The 23272-nt window shown below is 43.5% G+C and overlaps 1 protein-coding gene across 9 annotated transcripts in view; it reads right to left on the bottom strand.

The window, feature by feature from the left end:
- LOC118505394 (serine-rich adhesin for platelets) overlaps positions 1-23272 on the bottom strand; it is a 60932-nt gene that overhangs the window by 25364 nt on the left and 12296 nt on the right. The gene's annotated exons all lie outside the window — the stretch shown is intronic.

A 23272-nucleotide genomic window follows, 5' to 3' on the forward strand; every position in this document is an offset into this window, starting at 1 on the left:
TGAAATTAAACCCATCCCCCTGTTGGTTCAACCCGCGCAGCGCACTCTGCAATATGGAAACTAGACGAACCATCATAAAGTTCGCTCCTGATGGGAGTGGTTCCGAACCGAAATGACGGGAAAAAAACGCATAACCCTTTTCTAAAATCCTATTTGGCACTCTAAATTTGGAAATTGGACTCAGATTCGATCTGGCCCGTTTCGATATTGGAGTAGAGAGTTCATTTGGGAGGCGAGATTGGACCAACTTTCCAACTTCCTTTAGCTTTCAGATAGTGTGCTTTAAAAGGGCAGAATATTCATTTTTCCTGCTTCAAAGGCGAGACGTTTGATAGATGAGTTGGATTAAAATTGTCGAAACTTATTTATAGGGTTTACCAGGCTTATCATGACAGTGATGTCCATTTCAATTAAACAATTTCCACCTCTTTGATGCAGCACATATCACTTGTTCATTAGGTACAGATTTAACAGAAAATCCACGGGATATGGCATGCGTTGTTTTATTCATGTGGACAGACAGACAATGTGGGCGCACTTGGCTTTGTCCTGGCAAAACCCTGCAAGCCCCCACACGTGGTGCTCAGACATTCGCCCCGACCGTACCATGGCCATTGATTGAAATACATTACACCACGCTTTATTTCGATTTAATAGAGATAGATGGTCAAAGCCATTCTGTTTATGGGTGGCTGGGAAAACTTTCGCCACCCGTCCGGACAACAGCTGCATTTTAAAGCGGCATAAGAGAGCAGCAACAAAACCCAGAGCGTGGTGTGTTTTAGTGTCGTCGTCTTGCATTATGTGCTCCATCGCTAACCGTTCAAGGGCGCGCGCACACACAAAACACTCCCGGGTGTGTGTGTATATGGCGTTTCTAGCGTCGCAACACATCCGGGGATCGTTACACAGTTTGGAGCTTTCTTCAAGAGCGTCCGATGAGGTTGTAAAGGATGCACACACACACACACACATCAACCACTTTCGGTCTCCCTTGGCAACTCCCTATCCCGCAGCATCCCGCAGCAGGGTCTATAGCTTACCAACAAAACTGGGGTGATGATGGAAAAACAATAAACCAGCATTAAATGCATCCAGCAACGATGGAGCAGCGCGGGAGGGTTGTAAATAACCCCCACAAACATACATAAACTTTAGCAGGCTTTAGCTTTGGACGCGACCATCAAACGTCAAACGGCTGTGCCGGCGGTGGTTCATCTTCATACCCGGAGAGAGTCCCCGATACCGAACCCGGTGATGGAACAGTATATAACGCAGCGTACATGGGAACAGACGAAGAGGTTTTGCCGAGGCTAAAAGTTAAGGGAATTGCAAAGATCCGCCCGAGACTTCCCCCCCCTTCCTCCTCAGCCTTGCGGGATGGTCTGTAAGGGGGGGAGGCGACGGGTGGTATGAAATTGGAAACACAAAGGAAAACTGTCAAAGAGATTGATCTGCAACCGCACCCAACTATATTATATCTCGAACACGCTGCTGTAACCTGCAACACTACTATCGCGCAGCACAGTTTACAAAACCCAGACCATGCCTCAAAGCACTGTACCGGGTACAAACAGTGCTGAACAAACGTTTGGCAGCAGGCGGGATTTGATTTTAATGGATTTAAATTTTGCTTGAAGTTCTACAGATGAACGATGCTTTTATTGAATTTCCAGTATTACACCAAGTCTAACTTTAACATAAGTTCGTAGGTTATTCTTTGATATACTTTGATATTCTATATACTCCTATACATACTACTTTCATATACTCCAAAGGCTACTAAGATACTAAGCTCCAAAGGCTTTCATTCTACCGTTTTTATTTAAAGCAAATTGCATTGAAGCTTTCAAATGTCAAACCGAGTACAAAAACAGCGGCTTAAAATTTGAAAGGCTCTGTATGACATTTAAAGTCGCTGTTTTTGTACTCGGTTTGACATTTGGAAGCTTCAATGCAATTTGCTTTGCCTAAAAATTGACGGGCGATAAAGGCGCCGGTTTTCACCCAGCAAGACCGGGGTTCAAATCCCATCCAGACCGCCTCCCCGTACACAGGGCTCTGACAACCTTGCTACCTTGGTTAAAATGAAGTCTCAGAAAGCCAGAAATGGTGAGGTTGCAGTGCCAAAGAAGAAGAAGGACTCTGGATCCACAGTATATCATCAACCGTATCGTACTGCAAGGAGTTCTTCGATCTTACGCACCCGAAAACAGCTCGATTATTTGACAGAGGTTGACCTAAGCGTTATAGCTTAAGACACCATTGACCTCAACCTCAGAAGGAGCTGAAGATGCGTCTCATTTCAAAACTTCTTGTTGGGAACCGTTCGAACAGTAAAGTCGCTATAAGCTCGACTCTTCTGACGGGTTCTGTCCAAGTTCAAATCATCTACACAGTCTCCGTCTTCAGTTAGAATCTTGTGTATTCTGCGCATTATAGTATTTACAGTATTACAGTAAGGAGCAGCCCGGTGGTAGATGCGCTATTAACGAAGTCGGTCTTCAAATGGCAGGGCCGGGGTTCAAATCCTATCTGAGCCGTTCCCCCATAGTGAGGAGGACTGACTATCCAACTATAGCCAGAAGAAAAATGGCTGGCTTGACCTTAAGAGGTCGTTAGGCCAAGAAAGCAGAAGAAGAAGAAAGTACTTAAAATGCATTTTAATGATAAGCATTGCGCAGACATTGCTGAAAACAATTTACAGCTCAGCAGATAATGCTAAGAAATAATATTAAAATTTTTAAAATTGCTTCGAGGTTTTAAAACAAATAAAGATGAAACACACTTTCATTACATGAGCAATATCTGGGGCCAGCTTTCGGTCACAAAACAACCGCACATAGTTGTACGCTTACGGGAGGCCGGGGGCCACCTTCAGGGCGGTGGCATTTTTGAAGCATTCCGCTCACGCAGAGAGATAACCTTATACACCACAATATATACTTTGCATGGTACTACCTCTCCACTACCCGATGCGGGCTTCGGGTTCCGGGGCAAACAAAGCACCAAATAAGCGCAACAAGAACAAGATAAGTTTGGGCCCGGGGGGGGGGGGAAGTTCCGCAAAACTTTTCCCGACCCGCGTTGCTTTTCCCTCGAGGGAAGGCGGCGTGCGAACCCGGAGAGGTTCGGTTGGTTGTTCGTTCCCGGTTGGAGAGTCCTCGGGGGGGTGGGGAGTTTCTTTTCGAATTTTCGTGCTAGAAAACCAAGACGACACCGGCGGGATGGTGTTCTGTGCCTGATGGTCTTCTGCACTTAATGCATATGTAAATGGACGTTACATGCGTCCGCCGCGGCAGAATATGCCGGAACGGCGGTGAGATGTTGTACCGAACAAAGCAAACCGCCGACGAAGCCACACAGACACACAAACGTATCATGAGAGATGCATATGATGAGCCGGTATTCGTTCGTTCTGTCGGTGCTTATCGGAACTTTCTACACGGTTCCGTTTCGGCCACTCTATGTCATATTCGTTTGCCTGCATGTTGTTTCCAATAAGTCACATTATGCGCGCCCGCGGAACACACGCAAACAGACACAGATAGGGAGGGAAAAAGTATGTAATTTTCTCTCATTCAAATCACTCTGTCAAACGGTCTGTCATCCGCGTCTCGTGTGGCAGCCCTACTACCGGCAGGGTTACAGAAACGAATCACAAACAAAAACACAACAATCTCTGGAATGCGGGAGACAGCGGGGCGCATTCCACTGTGGAGGATAGTGGTATGTAGCTACCTAATTTAAAACAACACCGTAGCCACCCTCACACACCCCCGGAACCTAACCGGCAGACACCGATTGAGGATCCAGGCGGACGCACACAACCTCAGACACAATCATCTCCAACTCCAACTCCAAGGTCCAAGACGTGCGACAAAGGAATTCGCTTCGCTGCATATTACACAGCCTAAAGGAATCGATGTTCGCGCTGCTGTCTATCGTTGCTGCTGCTGCTGCTGCTGCTGCCGACTGGCTCTGGCCATGAATCAGTAATCAGCTTTGGCGGAGAGGTTTCTTTTTTTCCATTCACTTCCGGCTTTGTGTCTACTTCCGTCTCCCTAGGTTTCGCCTTTTTTTTACTGTTGTTATTTCTAAAACCGGTTCTGGAAGTTTGTTGGGATGAGTTTCTGGAAGTAAGGAACGGGACCACACAACAGGTCTTCCCCGTTTTTCCTATTACCTATTACCGGACCAGCGGAACCCTTTTTGCAGTGTAATGTTTTGTTGCGATAGTGAGCTCCACCTTAGCTCCGGTGTGCTAGGGAATTAATATTAATGCTCTGTATCGTATTGCTTTTTTTTTCTCGAACGCTATGGAAACAAGCTACCATAGCACTGGGTTGCAATCACGAAGCTAACGATCGGTCGGCATGGTCGATGATGTCAACAAATAAGTCAAAGTTCATAAGTCAGTCAGCAGGAAAACGGTGGAACCGTTTGAGGGTTTGAATGGTATTTTGTTTTCCAATTCCACTGCGAAGAAGTTACAAAGTCATCACTATGCGTACTTTACATGTACAGACACACACACACACACGCACCGACACCGATACGTGGTGTGTCACGATAATGGATCCGTAATAAATCACATTTTACGACCAAAAGTTGATCTTTTGAAGAGAGACCCAAACAACGTGGCCATGGGGTTTTACAGAAATCCCAACGCACAACGCTACTACTATCGGGACTTGATCTCAGCTAAGACCCTTAGCGATTGGATAAGTGTGCAGCACGTTTTGGATGTTAAAAACGTCAGCAGAACTAATCGCAAATGAAGGAATGGCACGGAAAAGCACAATCAGTAGGAACTGATGCGAATCGGTGACGGTTGGTTTAACCCTTGACATCATTCAATGTACAAAAAAGGAAATACAAAGGAATGAAACATAGACTAGTAGATACACACAATACTGGAACTAAATATTTAAAATTTCTGTCTAAAAGCTGGTCTAGACCAAGCACAACTCGCAGCGTAAACTAGATATTGCGAAGAAATTCTGTCGGGTTTTTGACAGATCTGTATACAAAACTCACAGGATTTTTTCACAAAATCCTCGTTGCGCTTCGTCTAGACCGGCTTTAAAATAAGCCTTACTAGTGAAGGATCTCCGGAAGATCCTCAGAGAATATGGAAGATCTCTGGAGAAGATAGAATATCAGTGTCTCCTGTTCCAAGTCGGGTCCGTCCATCCCAGTGTCCTAAAGACACACTATTCTTGCTCTTATCTATCTCTTCTTGATCTAACGACCTCTTGGCTTGGCTTCTCTTCTTTCTTGGCTTACCGATCTCATAGGTCATGGCTGTCATTTCTGGTTTTGCTAGAGTTATTGATACCGCATAGTTGGATAGTCAGTCCTCAACTATGGGGGGACGCCCCAGATGAGATTTGAACACCGATCCAGCCGTGTGTAGAGGACCTGTGCCGCTGTCACATCTACCACCGGGCCGCCCTGACCACTTGGCTTACTATACTCAATGGAACCACGCAGTTGAATAGTCAGTCCTTCTATACGGGGGGACGGTCCGAATGGGATATGAACCCTGGTGTTGTCGTATGAGCGACCAGTGCCATTGACGCCTCTTCCACCGGGCCATTCCAAATCTTTGGCAAACCTGCAAACCTGAGTCAAAATACTTGAGTCTTCTTGGACTTTGACTAAAGCTGTCGAATCCTCTCTAGATCTTGTTTGAAAAAAAGATTTCCCAAGGTCTCATTAACATTGGATAACAATGGACAAACGACTTCTATGTCAAGTTTTACAAACTAATAGGTGATGAATTAACCAGAACATTCTGTCATTAGAATAACGTCGGACAGTAAAGTATTTTTAGCCCGCTCATATGGACAGAAAAGGCTCAACATGAGATAAAGAAGTAGTGCTAATACGTCATCCGAGTTGAGATAAACGAACGGCACTGCTAGTGATTGATCTGTTCAGTATTTCATACCATTCTTCCAGTAATTTAATGTCTCTTCTCTTTACCATATTGCGATCCTTATTCCTTAACTTCTCATATTTTATCTTAATATATTCCACGTTCAAAAGTTCCATGATCCAAGCCTAGTTCATCCATCTATTTACACCATGAAACCCGGTACTGTAAAGCGTCAAAGCGTTCTGGCATAGCAACAGTTAATAATGTATGTTGCAGACGGGCAATGACCCAAAACATCGAGACACGGTCGGTGGAAGTAGCACAAGGGTAGCACCACTAAAGCGATTGATACGCTTCAAAACACGTTTAAAGCATGTCTCACCAATACCAATAGCAATGAAAAACAAACCACGAACAAGAAACTGAAGGGGTGAGAGATTGTGTGTGAATATGCCTTATGAGTTATGAATTAGAGACTTTGTGCCTGTTTTGTTTTTTTGGTGTACAAATATAGAATACAATCGTCAATTAATTATTTTCGATACAGTTCTTCTGGTAGCGAAATGTTGTAAGAACGGCTGTCAATTTACTGAGCTCTACAGACTTAGCATAATAAAAACAAGCATTAACAACAACTATTACAATATCGCCGACCAAGCCGTATAAGGGTTAGCAACCCCGAAAAAACAGCTACGGCCATTTTGTTTTCGTCTGCAGCGTAACCAACAGGGTCGGTACTAAATTTTGCACACTCACACGACCATTTTGTGTGTTGCGTATCGCGCATTGACCCCTCACTGCTATCCTCGCGCTGGCACGAGTCCCATCCCGCCGCAACCCGGACCGGATTTAAATTGGCAGGAGTGTGGCAAATAATTAGTTCACTCCGGCGCAGCAGCACAGCGCTCATTATGGCGCAGCAAAAGTAGTGTTGTGTTGGCAGAGTGACGCAATCGTCGCCGGCAACACTCACTCTTTTTCGCTCGCACTGGACGAGATTAATGTGCGCTAGTGTGTTTATGCGCATTATTTGCTCGAAAATACGTCAACCCGAGTCGATGATGATGATGCTGGCACGCGGTTTTGGAGTGAATTTAGTGGAACTCCAAAAAGAAAAAAAACGGGGAATAAAAAGATCGAAATGGCGGCAAATAACCTCCGAAAAAAACAGTGAAGCCTTTGTTTTGTGGATAATGAGGTTATGAGGTGTCTTCACGTCTGGAATGAAGTTAAGGGTAAAATTTGACTATTGAAGAGCTCGTATAGAGTGTCAAAAGATATAAGCTTAAGGTCAATAATATCGACAACTGCGATCAATAGTGTGAAGAGCGATGTTGAAAGTTTTCGTTTCAGATTTCTCGCAATATTCGCCTGTAACGACTTCTATGAGGAATGAACGAACTTAGGTTTCTATTCTAGAAAGGAATCTGAAGCCATATTAGCCTTCCCTCGCACTATCACACGACCCCACAATCTCGTTAATGAGACCCGATTAATTAATTGTATTTTCTCCCAATTATTTCTGTTTCATTTCCTTCTTTATTAAAAAAGAAAAAAAATCCAGCCATCTATGCACGCAGCAACAGTCGGCAACTAATGCTTTCCTCCTCATTAGCTCGGCCACAAACAAACTTATTTGTAGCGGTTTGATGGCAGCGTCCCCACGACCATTATCTCGTGGTGCGTTCGTTCGTTTCTCGATCCTACACAAATCGATACACACCCCCCCCCCCTCTACAATTTTCAACTGCGCTGGCCCACGATCGGTGACCGCAGCAACGAGACGCTGCAACTGTCGCGGGAGACGGAACAAGCGCAATGGTGGTGGCGGGCGAACAAAATGAGGTCGCACACCCATTTGCCTCGCCGTCGTCGACAGCGAGAGCGAAACGCCACCAAGACTTTGACCGCCGATCAGAGCAAGCTGAACCAACAAAACGCATGATCCAGCAGCAATTGGAGAACAACCACCACCAAGACGATGCAAACTACTCCAAAAGGAGTTCGGTTCGTTCGCATGCTGTGGAAGTCGATCTTGCTAGCGTGCGATCGCTAGAACAGGGTATGGAATAGGAAACAGGGAAAATGAAGCAAGAACCGCAACACACCGTACAGTGTCATTGACATTTCGCGTTCCTCTAGTTTACCTACTACCTTCGCAAGTTGGGCTGGCTGGTTGCTAGCCGCTTGGTGTCACAAAACCTTCACTACCGTTTGACCTCTTCTTGGTATAGTTTCTGTGCTTGTGCTTTTTTTTAACATAAACTTCTAAGTGCCTCGTTGATCACGTTTGTCGCATTGTAGAACCATTTCCGATCGCTATACGCACGTAGTACGTGTGTGAGTGTTCTCTTGCTCAGTTTAGGAAATTAACATTTCCGCTTAGCGTTTTCAAACGCAACAACGATTTCATTCGCACCCGAACGCGAGGGGTGAAGTTTGACGGAAAGGGGTTTGTCTACTCTTTTTCCGCTCCGATTATTCCGACTGGATGTGAGTGTTTATGCTTGTTTTTTTCTGTTCTCAATCCGATTAAATTTCTCATAAACTCCATACACACATTGAACGATCGTGGCAATGTGGAAAGGGCAACCGCTACCGGACGAAAGCAACAACAAAAAAAAAAACCTGCCGTTTTTATGTGGCATTAATTTGTCCTTTCCTGTGTTTTTTGCGGTTGTGTTTGTTATTTTAAAACGCGAATAAACAAATGGATTTCAAAAGAAACTAGAGCTAGAGGTTGTAATTTGTTTGGGTATAACTAAGGAACAAACGCTGAGAAAGCGAAACAAATAGCTTTGTTTGAATTTAAAACTTAGAATTTGTAAGTAGAGCATGGTTTGGTCGTAAAGAAAAATGAATAAAATTAGAAACACTCAAACTAAGCTGAATAAACCGTAACGAGGGAAATAAATAAATAAATAAAAGTAAAACAAAACAAATGAAATAGAAAATAAGTAACAAACTAAAAACTGCATTTAAAATACATAAAACTAAATTACTATAAAAATGTAAATTTGATAAATAAAATTTTAAACCAAAACAGATACAAAAAATATTCAAAAGCATTATGCAATACAAAAAGCAAGATAAAATATATAAATGAATAAAAATTTAAGAATCGCTCAAAATGTCACAATCTAACACAAAAACAAGCTTTTTATGCATAAAAAATATCATCAAAATGATTGTTTTTCCTGTAGACTACAAACCAAACAAATAGTCTTTTTGGCAAAAAGAAGAAAAAACAGCAATTAAATAAATAGTCAAATAAAACCAAACAATCACACAAGTCAAAAGAAATAAAAAAAGATTTGGAGATAGAATAGAAAAGGGAGGAAAATAATCGAAAAATTTAGAAATGACAAAAACTATAAAAAGCTTAACTTAATCGAAAAATTAAACAAGTAAAAACATAAGTAAAAACACAAAAAATAAGTGAAGTGAAGTAAGTGTACTTTATATACTAAGTAAGTAGATAGAGTAATAGGATAGAAAACAACAATACAAAAATAAAAAATACAAGAAAAAATATAATAAAACACTATGCTACGAAAATTCAACGGAAAAAAATGAGTGAACAAAACTGCACTACACAAGACTCAAAATAAAAAGATAAAATAGATTTAAAGAAAATTTGAAGAAAATAAAACACATGAATATTCTGTCTATTTTGCTTTGGACCTAGCAATTAACGATTGTAAATTAAGAACAAAGAATGAGATAACCCACCGAAGATCAACTTTCAATCCTTTGCCAACAACAGAAAGCAGCAAAAGCACACCAAACAACGCACAAGGGACATTGAAAGCTGCATTTTCTACTTTTTTTTCTTGACTGATGCTTACTCTGATTCTGTCTTCTAATCTGTACTCGTCAATCTGATTTTTCCACTCCATATAAAGATGGATGGCGGTGAGTACCGTACGACTGTACCCTCTTGTTCCTCCCCCCTTCCCTTTCCTCCTGATTTCGAGCGCTTTCCCACCAAAAACTCAGCCCCCCCCCCCTTCTTTGCACATCGCGAAGAGAAGAAAGCAATGGATCGCTCAACAGGAACGGGTTTTTGGTTTGGCGCACAAACTCACCTCCATTTTGTCCTAGTCTTATTCACCCTTTTCCCCCACCCAAATCCCTCCCCCCGCCCCTCCCTGGCGTGATCATAATCTTCTACCACCTCACCATTCACCCTCCCCCCCGAATGGTGCATACTTATTGGATCTTTTTCTGCCCCATCGTTCCTTTGCAAGCATGGTGTGTGTTTCGCTTGCTTTTCACTCTGCGATTGAACGCAAAGTCCAATTGCAACTAATGATCGTCGTATGTTTCACCTTTCTAGAGAAAAAGCAACGTTCGGTTCTGGTGGCGGAAAAGACAAGAATCAGAACCGCATAAACACACACACACCAAGAGCGAACGATGCTTCCAACAACCGCCGGTAGAAGCCATCGGTTGCCACGGACAGGGGAGCCCGGATTAACGGAACACACAGTTGCGATCGTCGTGTTACGATTTATTACATTATTTCCACTTAATTACGATCGGGCTTTTGTTCCATTTCGACGCAGCGGCAGCACACAGCTATAAGTTCGTGGTGGTAAGTTCCCTGCCACCACCCTGGAGAATGGATGCAATTTACGGTGTTCTTCCCGTATGATTTGAATGAAAGGCGTGTGCATGTAGTTATTAGCGCATTAAGGCGAATATGGATGGAAAGATTAATTTGCGAAATTATTACTAATGCCCCATATTTCATGTGCTATAAATAAAACATTCCGACAGCGGGTCTGACTGATTACTAAGGGAGAAAGCTTGCTGTTATAAGGAGCCTTGAATTGAGCATTTAGTTTGGAGGAACGTCGACGTATGAAGTATAAGGTTGTAAGCAATAGAATTTTATAACAAACGAAAGTAATGTATAATCTATAGTTTTTGGAGAGCAATTCCTGTAGCTTCCAGTACATTGATTCCAAGGTTAATAATGCTCTAAAACTTTCTGATATTTTTTAATATTAAAAATATGCTCTCAGTCATAAAAAAGCCCCTGGGATGTGGATTCTAACCAACATACATAGATTCTTCTTAGTAACGTTCGAAAGCAAGCTACTCAGACGGAATTTTGGCCTCAGAAGGTCAGGCCAATCGTGGAGCAACTGCACGCTCGACGAGCTCTATGATCTACCCACCTCCGGTCATGTCAAGAGAAGGACACCGAACGACTCAGCCCATGACGTTTTTTGAGCTTCTGCATCGACAGAGGAAAAATAGAAGGTCCTAATAAGAATGAAGTGATCTCGCTAATGCGTCCATTTGCAAATGCCAGGATTTCTAGCTAAATTGAAGTGCGTTTGTCAGGTGCCGGTCGACCGAATCGGGACAACTTGAAGGACGCGCAGTGGCAGTGAGATGGAAAATTTGCGACGGAGATTTTGAGATAGTTTTGAGCAAGAAGAACACTCGAAAGCAAGAAGAAAAACCTCACCCAACTCCTCAGAGCCGCTACTCCTCTTACAGGGTTCTCAGGGTATATTATGTCAGCAGCATAAAACGCTAATCCGACATCGACAACTCGACAAAGGTTGACCTAGTTGACAGCTTGTTCATACTGCATGGTTCAATGCTATAATCTTTAATATTCAAATTTTCAACCATAAACTCAATTATTTCATATAATTTTGATTTTAAAACTTCAATAAACTTTTCAACATAATTTTGTTGTTGATGTTCAGATATTTTGATGATTATCTAATTTAGCAATTTTCTTCTTCTTTGGCATCACAACCACGAATGGTCTCGGCCTGCCATTTCGGGCCCCTTTCTTGACTTGATTTTACCCCGGGGCTGGATAGTCAGGCCAGGGTATGGGGAGGCGGTCTGGATGGGATTTGAACCACGGGTACTGCCGTGTGAAGACCAGTGTCGCTGTCGACTCGGCCACCGGGCCGTCCTTTACTCTTCTTCTTCTTCTTCCTTGGCACTACAACCTCGAGAGGTCTTGGCCTGTCATTTCCTGGCCTGGCTTTCTGTGACTTGTTTTTACCCGTAGCAAAGTAGTCAGCCTTACGTAAGGGGAGACGGTCTGGATGGGATTTAAACCCCAGTCCTGTCGTGTGAAGACCGGCGCCGTTATCGCCTCGGCCACCGGACCGTCCCTTACTCATACTATAGCTAATTTTTAAAAACAATTCTTATCGTCATTATTTATAACAAAAAATTAAAGATAATTTCGCCAAATTTTGGTTTTGCTAGAACTACCCGAGCATACAAATAAATGAGAGTCAAAATTCAAGGTGAGTAATTCCTGCCACAAAGCATAAACAAAACAAAAAAGTCAACCATAAATTATACAAAATTGCACCGCATTCATAATAACCCGCTTCGTCAAGAGATAAAAAGATAAATTTTGTATTTAATTGTGTAATAAATAGCACCGCAGATAATGCGGTGCTCACGCGTTGTGCTGGGTAATGACACGTGAAACAAATTCTGCCCATCCACCACTGCCGCTTCTCTCTCTTTACCCATCAGCTCATCCACAACCCGCCAGCAGCAGGGTAAGCTTACTCGGAATTAAACTTTCATAATTTGTAGCATCACTCGTCCCGGCCGACGCTTTTCCCTTTTGACAACGAATTTCTTTCTTTTCTGCCCTTTGCAGTACGCCGTACCATCTCTCTGCTGGTCAAAACTATTCGCAAATGATTATTATTGCTTTCACCAGCTCACCCCCTCACACACACAAACACCGAGCAAGAGAGGGTTGGTTGCCCGTTTGCTGGGGTTTGCTTAATTATTTTTAATTTCGTTACCCTTAATTTGCCCCGCGCAAAATCTCAAGGTGCAATCGGTTGTTCCAGTTTTTTTTCCAACCCATCGGGTTTTGGGGGGTGCATCAACGAGACTGACGTGACCGCTAAATGCACTCTTTATTTTACACCTCGGTTGCGGTTGTTTGGTGCTGCTACTAGCTTCGGGTGCTAGTGCCGCATGATAACTTCAACCCTGAGCCCTCCATCCCCCCTAAGGAGCCTCCGTTGCCGTGTTAAAAAAGCGGCTTGTTGCCGCACCGGATGGACATTCAAATCCAAATCGTAAAGGTGATAGTGGCTGGTGTAATCGTGACGACGACGACGATGCACTTTCACAAACGGCATGCACGGTGTAAATGACCGATTTCTGGCACATGAACTGGTTTCGCGCCGTTATCAAACGATTAATGGTGAGCCGCTGCCATGCGCATTCCGTGGGCTAAATACATAGAAATAAATTATCGCCCGCAGGGTGAATAAAGCCATGACGACGGAAGGTGAGCAATAGGGATCGAGAAATAGAGCAAACGTTAAGTTATGGTTTTCGAGCCAGCTATTTTAATGTTTAACTATACGAAAGAGACGAAGGATTGCATATTGAAGAGATTATCTCCAAACATCGACGAACGCCAGGAAAGGAAAGAAAATTTAAACCTCTATTTTATTTACATCAAACTTAATCACGTAATCATCGCCGGAGAGCGTCTTAAGGTAAGCTGAAGTTGACAAGAGCTCCCAAGACTCCACAACAATCTCAATCGAACCATGGAGCCAGTATGCCGAACAGCCTTGAGCAAATTTATGCAACGTTCGCTTGGTGCAACGGTTATAATTAGGGTGAAATAAATCTAGAACAGGATCGCCTCAGGCTACAAAAACGAAAACATGAGGCACGAAGTAATAAACATTTTAAACCATGAAATCCTTTGAAACGCACTGCTTGAAAGGACAAGCAAAGGTAATAAGCACAATGCAAAAGACTACAAAAGTAATGGAAAATTTAAATGTAAAACCCTTTCTTCTTAAAATGCATGAGTTTGTAAATTACACTTGAAAAAATCCGTCCAAAAATCAACGGCCAAAGAATTTTAATGGTTGAAAAAATAAAAGTGCAACATAAAATCGGTAATAATAAACTTTGTCTCAGAAAATACATCTCGTCGCTGATTGCCACAAGACAAGCAAGAACGCATTGTTGTGTTCGTTAAAATTACTGACACAGGACGCAGGAAGTAATATAAACCAACCATCGCCAAAAAGCAGCAGACGCGAGAACAAAATCAATGATTGGCGCCTCAAGGCAACACTGTGTTTGGGAATGGTTCGTCAAACTAAGAAACCATTAAAAAATCGCAAGATGTACGAAAGAAAACTTTTAGTTTTGCCGTTCACGGGTTCCAATTCCTGGTACCACAGTTTTATTGCTGCAAAATGTTGGCGATGTTCAGTTTACCCAGGCTTATTTTTCATTTTGCGTTGTGGAGCGTGAGTAAGAGCTTGAATGTAGCAGAAGAGCAGTGTGGACATTAAATATAGTCGTTAAACGCTAAACTTGGTCCACTTTTTTGGCTTTGGAACATCATAGTGCTTATTTCTGATTTCTGAGTGGAAGAAATAATGTCGAAGAAAAGCAACAGAACGGTTCATTCCAGGAAGCTTTAGGAAGAATATTACAATAACTTTTTGTAACAATCTTAATAAACTAGCACTCTGTTTTCTCCACGCTCACGACTCTATTCCTTTTTGTTTATGTTGTACATCTTCGAGTACAATTACCGCACAATTACTGGCTTTCATAACTTTAGGATAAATCTAGCTGGACAGTAGGTCCCGCGTAGGAGGTGCACAAAGGGATCCGATACCCAGTTCTGTCGTATGAAAACCGACACCGCTAAACGGTTCGGCAATCGGTTTCTTCTTCCTTACCACTTCTTCTTCTTTTTCTTTGAGCTAACAACCTTTTAAAGGTCATGCCTGCCATTTCTGGCTTTACTAGACTTATATGATAATACCCCGTAGTTGGACAGTCAGTCCTCACTACGGGGGGACGGTCCGGATGGGATTTGAACCGCGGTCCTGTCGTATGAAAACCGGTGCCGTTATGCCCTCCGGATATAAACCGCTATATGAAACCGGCGCCGTTAGCCCCCCAAGGATATATACTGGATGTAAAAACTGTGATGACCTATTGTTTCCTGATGCTCACCGAGAAGGTCAAGTCTTGATTATCACTTGGTATTATATTCAGAAGCAAATTATTTTCCTTAAATATTCATATAATTTTTATTATAACTTATTTAAACTTTTATATTCACATCTTCAAGTTGATTCTCTTTGAAGTTTTATTAATCATTTTTATTATTTCATCCACCGATTAAAATAGTTTATATAAAAATCCTTTACTTTTTATCTGATAACATTTAATGGAGTAGAATTTTTGGAACTTTTCTTCAGCTTAGAATTAAGTCGTTAATTAATATTTCAGTATTGTCCTTGATGTAAGCGATGTTCTTAATTATTTGAAAAATTAGACAGAGCTATGTGTAAATTGCATTGCTCATCTTGAGTGGTGAGACATGGTCCAGCATCCAGGTACAACATCAATAAGATGTAAGGGTTGTTGTACCAAAATCTCACATTGTTATCAACATGAACACACTGGTTGGAAGGACTGCATTAAACTGAAAAAAGTAATGCTTGAAGTCGTACAAAACTGCCTCTATCTGGGGTCAACAATGTCTCAACTTAAGAAACCTGTCGCGTTGGACGAAGCTGGGGCGATATAAAATATTAATAGTCTCGGTATTCACATACGCTTGTGAGTCTATTGTGAACTCTGTATAGACTCGATCCATATCTGACAAACTCCTCAAACAACCAGGATCTAAAGCAAAATGCTACAATGATGAGCTCTACGAGATATACTGTGAGCTCACCATCATGCTGCGAACAAGACTTCTAAAGTTCTGATGGGCTAGCCACGTAATGAGAATGACACCGGACGGCCAAACCTTTAAGTCTTTTTAGCCCGTCAAAATGGCCAGAAAATACATCTCGTCGCTGATTGCCACAAGACAAGCAAGAACGCATTGTTGTGTTCGTTAAAATTACTGACACAGGACGCAGGAAGTAATATAAACCAACCATCGCCAAAAAGCAGCAGACGCGAGAACAAAATCAATGATAGGCATAGCGAGCAAATACAAAAAGGAAATGAAAGCTACAAAGCTGCTAACTGAACCTGAAAAGGGCCAACACGACCGATTCTGCACATCGATGCACAATAATGCACACACCTCACCTACCACCACCACCTTAACACACACACAAAAAACACAAATAAACCCCCAAACTGTCCCCAAAAACGGTACAAGAAACAAAAAAAAAAGGAAAAAAAAACCCCCCGAAAAGAAATAAAGGGATGAAAAGGTCAACAAATTGAGGGCAGAAAGAAAAGAGGGGACAAAGCGCAAAGGAAGCAAAGAAGGGTTGATTGATGGAAAATTGTTTCATTGTGTTGCGTTTAATTGTGCTCTGCATTTGTTTTGCCGTTGCAATTCTGCTGCACAAAATGCCGTCAACAAACTGAATGCCCTGTTTTTTGAGAACTGATTTAAAGAAGAAGAGTTCGCTCGCTCAAAAAAATAAAGATTTAAAGAAACCGAGAATGATCGAATTGTACGTTTTTGTTTTACACCCAATTTTCTCCAGTTACTGTGGGGGAGACATGATTTGGTTGCTTCTCCTATTGCAATCTCACTCGCCCACAGAGACTAGCAGGACGACAATCACCACTGTTCTTCTACTCTTCTTTGGTGAAGTGAAGTGAAAAAAAAAATCCCAAGCGAGACAAAAAACTGCGAACAAGCTGACATTGTGTTTGGGTGCCGACCAACACCTTCCCCCCTCCAATGCTTTATGATGTGGTGATGTTTGAACGGATTTCGGCGAAACACCGTTTTGTTGGCCACGCGATGCAACAAAATAATGTGGTTAAAGAACCAACACATGGGCCGCGAAGTAGTGGGGGGGGGGGGAGATAATTTTCCGGGTGGAAAAAAAGCCCAACGAACCGCAAACGGGAATGAACCGAGTCTGATGATAAAGGTTCGCACACAGGAGGTGGCCGCCCGGACACCCAGAATCACACATTGTATGAAGCCTTCACACACATACACCCCCAAAGAAAGGCAGGATCAACGGGAGGATGATGATGATCGGAGATTTTTTTTTTGTTTCTGTTGTTTGTTTGTGGTGGTGAAAAACGAACCATCAAGTTCGTTGTGCTTTTGCCATCGCCGAAACGGATTTAATCGATGGGTGGTGGTGGTGGTAACCTCATGTTTGCTCTTTTTCCGGGCAAGTTTTTGCAGATTTTTTTGTTTTTTTTTGGGTTCTCCCCGTCGTGGGCTTCATCATGCTGGTGTGTGAATTTTGGCAAATGGATGTTATTTTCTGTATTGTTTCACAAAAGGGAGCTGTGGGAGCTACACACAGTCATTTCCTGTGCTCGGGATAGAAATCGGGGTTTTAAAGCGTAAATGAAAATCGGTCGTTTCGGCGAAGCGGACCAATTGCTTGTTCATCGGCATTTAACACTATTTGTACTGCAAAAGTGAGCTTTTCCACTGATCATTTTAGCTATTTTTTGTGTTATTAAGCTAGCCAGAACAATTAAAAATTCTATTTTTATGAGTTCCAACCACAGTGAAGTGAAATGAACAGCTTGAACTGGAGATTGAAGCTAAAAATGTCAAAAAGGATTTTTTTAAAATAAATTTTGTTCTTGCTCATAAAAACTGCTCCAAACTTGTAAGATTATTAAACTACTCTATTATTCATCCTGATATTTATAGTGGCATGCATCGGTCTGATACTTATACACCCCGCACTAAATCATTAAGCAAAGCAGTACCGTCCGCCTCGTTCTTCGTTCGCACTACTCACACGCGCGACCTTCGTCATGAAACGATTTTAATCCTAAATGAGAAGCAATAACAAAATCTTCCTCCCCCTCTTTTACACGCTTTTCACAACCCACACAGTAAATTGTTGGCCACCTACGAGGGCCAAGGCAAAAATATCTCAAGGTTAGAAAAGCCGGAGAGCCGGTAAGCCGGTCCCGGTCCATGCATATCGATCACTTTCGTTGATCGAACCGGGGAAGATTTATAGCCCCGACGGATCTGAATAAGGCACAGCGCTATCGCCATGCTAGACTGGAGGGACCTTGGAGTTGCATGGTGATCTAGTGATATAAACTGAACGCCAAGGTTTAACTTCCTAGAACCAGTTAAGATAATTCATAACTAGAGGCCATTTTTAAAGTACTGCAACGGCTTAACTTTAATTTTTGAAGTTACCGAGATACATAAATAAGAAAGTGCTAGTTGGAAAAGTTTTGGTAACGTTTTTGCAGCAAATCTGCAGCCTCTTCAAATTATAACGGATAGCGGGTCAAATAGCTATGCCATTAAGGGCAAGACTTGTACCACAACCAGCTCTGGGCTCAAATCTTAACGGGAGCAATGCCTTCCTTAAGCTGATTTGAATTTAAGAGGATTTACGTTAAGTATGGATGGCAAATAAAGGTAAGCTAGCGACTACAAGGACAAAAAACCACCAAAAGAAGCGTTCTTCTTCTTCCTTGGCACTAGAACCTCAGGAGGCCTCGGCCTGCCATTCCTGGCTTTCGGTGACTTGATTTTACCCGTAGCAAAGTAGTCAGCCCTGCGTACGGGGAGGCGGTCTGGATGGGATTTGAGCCCCGGTCCTGTCGTGTGAAGACCGACGCCGCTGTCGCCACGGCCACCGGACCGCCGCCAAGCATTCACACCTGAATTTTTAAACATACTAGGTCTTGCGCCGTTTCCTGACTCTAAGGAAAACGGTATCAAATCGGTTATATGGGTCTTCGAACCGTACTCAGGATTATTTAGTAATGGCTGTAAAAACCTTCTACAATGACTTTAAAAACCTTGAGAACCAATCATTTCGGAAAATTTGTACATGTTTCCTTGAACAAATGAAGAGAGAGAAATATATTTCTGGCAGTTGTGTTTTGCATTTGTACACAATCAATTCCAACAATCTTTTGGAAAGCAACACATCTCAGACAAACTCCACCAAAAATATATTTAATTAGAACAACTCACAAATAAATCTACCACGATTGTTGTGATTGATGTAATAGCGACTCATTCGCTACATGCAACAGGCTACATCCATCCCTGGGTAGGTGTATCAAACTGCCCCCTATTCGCATACTACCCTCAATGCGGCATACTCTCAACGGTTCGTGTTTGGCTGCCGTTTATCAGATCTAATGCTAGCCCCAAAAATAAAATCGCTCCTTATTTGTGTTGCCACCGTTGCTTACTGCCGCTGATGAATCATTCCCGAATCATCATCATCATCATCGCAAAAACTATCATCGGTAAGCACAGTCCACTGTGCGAGGAGGTCACACTCCTTCCAGTCAATCCTCTCTGCTATTTCCCCCGGTTCGGCACACTACAAACCGTCGACCATGACACCAATTTCTGGATTTCTTTCACCTTTTCTCCGTACACTCAGGGCGGGCACGACGAGCGTTTTTTTTTGCTTTTGGCTCGCAGGCACACACCTCGAGATCTGTGGGCAACAAGTCAGTTGCACCCACAGACCATCCACCCCCTTACGAGGGAAGCGCAACGCAAGAGAAAGGCGAACGTCCGGTCTATTCCCCCATTCACTGTGTTTTCTGTGCTCTGTGCTTCCACCCCATCCACCACGCATGACCTAGAAGCTTTCTCACGGTGTCCTTGCCTTTCTTTTTGCCCTTTGCCTAGTCCCCCTCCTGCTGCAGTGTTCAGGAACAAAAAGCACTGTGCATGCAAACCAAAATCGGTAGCCACACCACACCAGCATTGGCGGCCATACCACCAGACGACCAGTGTGACATCTTCTCGGCATGAAGCTCCTGGCGTTTTTTTTTTTTTCTTACTGAACCTTTCTGTCCCCCACGAATGTTCTCAATTCATTCGAGAGAGAGAGTTATCGTCTTCTTCGTTCGTCCTTCTTGCACCACCGGTAGTAAAGCTACTTTCGTCCATTCGTTCCGTATTCGGTGGCCCATTTCATCGGGGTTTTTTTTTGCGTCTCTCGCCTTCATTCATCGAAATCGGAAAAACGACGACTTCCCCTCTAATGCCAGCCAGCGAGTGCGAACCCCGAGGAAGCACAACACTACCTCCAGAAGTGGCCAAAGTCCAATGCCACTGTCACAGCGTTCGGCAGAGGCAAGCAGGGAGAAAACCATTGGACCTTGGCACTTGGCGGACGACGATTTCGATGGCTTTAACCTTGGTGAAAGCAAAATCGTCTACTAGCAGCACACGAGAGTAGACGAGGTGGGATTGGAGACCTGAACTTCTCCATTCATTTTTAGCCGATATAGTACCGGTCACTCCGTTTCTAGGACACAACGGTGCCGGCTGGTCGAGACTCGGGCGAAACTAAAACTCGGCAAAATTTGTCCTCCGAATCGGACACGTCCATGAGAGGGGGATTCGGTGGAATAGCGCTGGCGGAAAACTGTTGATTCTCCTTTAAGCTAGCGTGTTCCAGTTTTATTGGAGTTGCACAGGAAGCCCTCCCAGCACCGATTCTGGCTCATTCCACCGTTCCAACGTCTATTCTACTGCCGTGCGATATCTGTGCGAGGGCATATCCAAACATTACGCTTTAAGCTCGCAGAAGGTTCCCAGGGCTCAGGGATTGAGGGATCTCGATAGAGCTTGCTGGGTTACTACCAAGCACACATCAGAACGTGCGCCACTATCCGAGTTCGACAGAAGGATGAAGTCGGAGGCACAGCAAGCAGAAGTAGCAGTAGTAGCAGTTGCAACAAGTCGGATACACCATTGTTCACTCTCCTCCTCCTGGTTGCATTCCATCACTTTTGGACCTTAATTATGCATGGCGCAGCAGTGCGCGCTACCGCACCGGATACACCCGGCGCCGCGTCCGGCGGTGGTCCCTGGATGCATTTTGTCCGGGGGTGAAGCAAGCATCCAGATTCCAAGCGCGCCGGGGCCAGCGTGCAAAAGTGCTGACCTGCTTCAACAACAAACCCGCTCGAAGCTAGGCGTTCTAGCTGAACTTTCAGAGCTGCCAACCGGTTTTTGTAGGACCGGGCGCGCGCACAAAGGGAAGCCAAGAGATCCCTTTTCTTACTGCGGCTCTCGCAATCTCCTGAGCTCCGATTTTGCAGATTATTTTATCGCTCGTTACGCTCGTTCGGGCACAGACTTGTTTAACAACAGTATGCAGCACATGGAACCGATATGAGGGCCAGATATTTTGCTGCCAGATAAGTCTGGCACTCCAGTTGTCGGTTTCTAGAATTTACAAGACTTTTTACACACGTACGAAATAAAACTCGCTACACAGGTCAAAGAAGGAGTTGTTCGTCTTCCCAACAGAAAACATTAAACAATTGTAAGACAAGGTATCGGATGTACACACGTACGTTTCATATTTACACATTTCATTAGCAACCAACTCAATTAAATGGCTTCTTGGAAAACAGAGACAAGCACAACACAGCTGAGCAGAACAGTGGCCCGGCAGGAAGTTCCGCAACATCATTTTCCTGGCCATTATTAATTTCGTTAATGAATATTTCGTCAGAAACCGGGCGCACACGGGTTGGATAAATCGCTTCGATTTCATGATGAAGTTTTTTGCCTCCTTCACCATCATATCAATTAAACCCGTAACAGGACCTTATGACCAACGGCACTGCGTTCATTCAAACAAACAAACAAAAAAAGCACTCCATTCTCGGGAACGCTTCTCATCCTTATTGTAATTTGGGTCCACTTTGAGAAGGACACCTCGTGCAGTTTTTACTCGCAAGCATTAAACAAATGCTTAATCCCCCGATATATTCTACCTCTCTCTCTCTCCCTCTTATCTGCACAGACAGAAAGATAGCAGCAGAGGGAACGCCATTTGGATGAATATATTGTGCAACACGCTTTTTAATTAATGAAACGTGATGCTTTGCGCAAAAGTTTGTGCCCCAGCAAGCGAAACCTTCCTTCATTATACATGCATTCTATTTTGCTCGTCGTTCCATGAAGTTTATCCTTTCACTCACATATGCATTTGTGAATGATTTTATGATTGGTATCGTAGCTAGTTGAAGGGTGCGTTTTTTAAGGGATGGATGCCTTTTTCTTCGCGAACTCCAAACTGCAAGGTTTTTTGAGAGAGTCGGAAAAATATTCCTACCCAAACAAAGAAGACAGTTGAGTGAGTGCCTTCTATCGCTGTATGCACATTTTGTTAAAGTTGTACAGAGGTAACATAACCGGACCAGACCAGAATGCAAGACGCAGATCGTTTGCAGCCCATTTGCTGCTCGCTCTGCCCCAACCAGTCTTCTCATCATTAGCGAGCATGAAGTTGTACCTTCTTCTTGTACACACTCTCATACGCTAGCTTAAAGTTTCCAAGGGCGCCCATCCCAACCAGACACATAAACACACACACGGACAGATTCTTCCAGTTCGGCGCTAAAGGAAAACCAGTCTCGGTTTAGGTACAGTTTCCACACATACATAAAATTATGAGCGCGAACGGCAAGCAGGGCGGCGACAGAAAACACGTTTTTCCGAATTTTCCCACGGGAGTACTTTTCGCTACGGGGTGACGCCTGCAGCACGTCAGAGATCAATTCCAATCGGGCGGTGCGCGGCAAGAGCGCTTCCCAGAGTGCGGTGCCACCAGAAGAAGGAAGAGATGGAAAGGTTCTGCCGAGAGAACAAGGAAAAGCCACAAAACGCGGCGTTTTTTTTGGGTAAGAAAACATCTGCGGCAATGAACCCGCGAGGTGCTGGCGTGAAGGAAACATGAGTAGCCACAGAACAGCAGACCATGGCGACCGATGTTCCCATGCTGCCATGGCATGGCGTTGGCAGGAGATGGTCCGCTGAACCTTTGGTGGTCCGGCTACAAGCAAACGGGTGTTAAGGGCGGTCGTTCGTTCGTTCTTGTTCATCATTGATTTTCTGCCGGTTTCTTCTGTTTCTATTTCAACCGGGGTGAGAAGCGATGTTTCCCTGATGGGGCGGATTCGTATGTCTATCGACGAACGAGAGTTGGTGAGATCTCACGATCGAACGATCGTATGAAGATGAGGAAATGAATGATGCAATTATAAACGCTTCATCAAAAACAGTATGGGTGTTGCTTACTACAGACATGACTTAAGCTTGTCAGGATTATAAACTTAAATTCTATAGGGGAAAAAGAAACAAAGGCTATCCCTCGATGTTTGTACAGCGAAACTCAATCTTAATGCTGAACAGGGTTATGTAGAAAGTTTGCAAGTGCTGTAACGCATCTTCCTCATCGTTTTAGCTTATTAAAAAATATGGCTGGAAGGTTAGTTGGAGCCTCAAAAGAGCGTGCCACTAGACGCAACACCATTGTGAATGATTGATCGAGCATTGAGAGAACACCACGGCAGCCTCAAGTACCGATAAGAAGATTGGAAAGTTTTTAAAACACTAGCCTCACACTTCCTTTC

Source organism: Anopheles stephensi, chromosome 2 (assembly GCF_013141755.1).
Source record: "Anopheles stephensi strain Indian chromosome 2, UCI_ANSTEP_V1.0, whole genome shotgun sequence".
Classification (NCBI taxonomy): domain Eukaryota; kingdom Metazoa; phylum Arthropoda; class Insecta; order Diptera; family Culicidae; genus Anopheles; species Anopheles stephensi.